Source organism: Hibiscus syriacus, unplaced genomic scaffold (assembly GCF_006381635.1).
Source record: "Hibiscus syriacus cultivar Baekdansim isolate YM2019G1 unplaced genomic scaffold, ASM638163v2 tig00112888_pilon, whole genome shotgun sequence".
Lineage (NCBI taxonomy): Eukaryota > Viridiplantae > Streptophyta > Magnoliopsida > Malvales > Malvaceae > Hibiscus > Hibiscus syriacus.
The window spans coordinates 1,459,609-1,462,277 of record NW_024063415.1 but is presented as its reverse complement, the minus strand read 5'-3'; the positions used below and the strand labels follow the sequence as shown (position 1 = coordinate 1,462,277).

Sequence of the window (2,669 nt, the reverse complement as noted above, 5' to 3'; positions counted from 1 at the left end):
TATTAACATGAATAATATTTTAATAATAATGTTGGCATACATAATATGAATAAATTATTTTTATATTTTAAAAAATAAAATTAATTTTTTATAATAATAGTATTATATTATATTTCATATTTTTAATAAAGAATTTTTAAAAAAATTATCAATTAGTGAAAAATGATTTATGCAATCTCTCAAACACAATAAAAAAATTTTCTAGAAAATTTAATCAATTTATGAAAACATTTTGAATAATGTTTTCAGTGAAACAAACAGGCCCTTATTTGTTATCGTGATGACTTTCGTGCTTTGGACCATCGAATCAGATTTGAATACACATTTTGTGTTTGGAAATAGTTTTCTCAAGGCGCTTAACTCTGATTTGTGATTGTCAATGGATTTTTAATAACTTGATCATTTTTTGTGGTTTTTTTTTATAGTCAGATATGTTCGTATCTATTTTTTTGTTCAATTTTTTTTTATTTTCCTTGTATAGTTATTATATAATTTTAAGTGATTAATTTATTGTATCAATGGTTATACTAAACGTTCTAATTATGTGTTTAATTTTCTTTTATTATAAACCTTTATTATAATTTTGAGATATTTTTTAATAAATTAACGGTTTTTTATTTGAATAAAAAAATATAACGACGTTACTTATATATTTCCAAATAACGTACATCATTGATAAACTTATATTAGACCCCTAGCTGAACCAAATTGAAAAGAAAAGGAAAAAGAATGAAGCGAGAGCGACGGCAAATGATTCGGCGGGAGAAATTTGAATTTAAATTCCTTTTTATTTTATAAAGATTTAGTTTATACCTCGTTCTAACTTCTACTTCCTCTCTTTTCCTTTTGTAAATCACAAATCCCCATTTCACTCCCCCTCAAGGTACGCTGAAATTTTTTCTGTTTAGATTTATTATTGTTAATATTACGAGAGATTATATGTATAATCATCGCATGCCTTTCTCTCAATTGTTTCGTTTCTGGCTGATCGAATATTGAAATCGAACTTTGATCTCTAACAGAGCCAGAACATTGTTATTTTTTAAGGAAAGAAGAAAATGGGTCAAATTCAATACTCTGAGAAATACTTCGATGATATTTATGAATACAGGTAATACTTAATTTCCATAACATTTTACTGCTTCTCATCTCATGTTCTATTTTCAGAACGCTAGGCTAGGGATTTCTTTTTCTGTTTAATTAGTTTCGATTTCATACTCTTTTTTTTTCAATTTTCTTTTGATGGTGATCGTACAGGCATGTGTTCTTCCTACTGAAGTGGTCAAACTTCTCCCAAAGAATCGCCTCCTTTCTGAAGTATGTTTGTTTGTTGTTTCTTAGGGTTTTACTGAAATGTTAATCTTTTATTCAATTCCACTTTTGCTTAGTTTCAAAAATTGAACTCGGTACTTATTTAATTTAATAATACCCATAAATTGTGAAACGAAAATAACTAATTATCAGTAATCATAATTATCAATTCTGATTTGGTTGTTCATCATGATGAGAAAGAAATAGCTGACTGTCTATATTGATAAAAAAATCATTTTAATACAGTGGGTAATGTTGCGCTGACGGAAACCATGCCTAGTCCTTCCTACACTTGCCCACATGTATTATAAGCTTCAGATTTCTTAGTTTGTGATGTTTGTATATGATTTGCAGTATTTACCCCTTGGCTTACTGTTGAAGTATGGTTTGAATGAGTAACTATGATGTTAAATGTCATGTGCTTTGTATTACAAGCATTAGTAGATATACCAAAACACACCCTTGGAGTTGAGGATGGATTATCCCTCATATTTTAAAATTTTACTTTGTATTTTTTGATAAATTGTTATTATCCTTGGAATTTTATAAGTTCACATTTCCTAAAATTTTAAAAGTTCCCTCTTGATTAATAATTTAGAGTTTACCCTTTAATATAAAATTTAATATAAAATGTTGTCTCCGTCTCTATCTAGTGTAGTAGTTTACACTTGTTCTCATTAGGGTTTAAACCTTGAAGCAAGTTGTATTGGTGCTGATTTTGGGTATTCCTTGTTTTTGTAGAATGAGTGGCGTGCAATCGGAGTACGCAGAGTCGTGGATGGGTTCATTATGCTATTCATCGTCCCGAACCACAATCATGCTTTTCAGGAGGCCTCTTAACTATCAGCAGCAGCAGGAGAATCTGGCTCTTGCCAAGTAAATTACATCAGCTTTAGTATTAAAAGAATTGGTTGAGAAATGCTGCTCTGCATAAACAGTTTGTGTGTTCTGGAAATCAAGGATTGTGTTTATGTTGTAGTTCTCTATTGTGGAGAATTACGTGTTTAGGCTTTGCTTCTTACTTTGTTTCCTGGTCATTGACACTCTGCATTAGATATAAATCAAGATGCTTTAGATGGCATGGATGAAACATTTTCCATAATTTTGATTGAGTTCTCTATGTGCTTGATTAAGTTCGTAAGCTTTATTAACTGGAAATCTAAGAAGGCTCTAACGAGAGACCAAAATAAATTTAAGATAAACTACATAAATCGTTACTAATGTTTGAGTAAGTTTTAATTTTTACTACTGAAGTTAAAAAACTATCAATGAGTCACTAACATTATTGATTTGTGACAAATTGGACGATAACGTTATCAATTTGTGATAGATTGGTCACCAGATGTTAATAGTTGTTA

General features: G+C 29.2%; 1 pseudogene; it reads left to right on the top strand.

The window, feature by feature from the left end:
- The first annotated feature begins 1,058 nt into the window (after positions 1-1,058).
- On the top strand, positions 1,059-2,339 carry LOC120184416 (annotated as a pseudogene).
- The last annotated feature ends 330 nt before the right edge of the window (positions 2,340-2,669 follow it).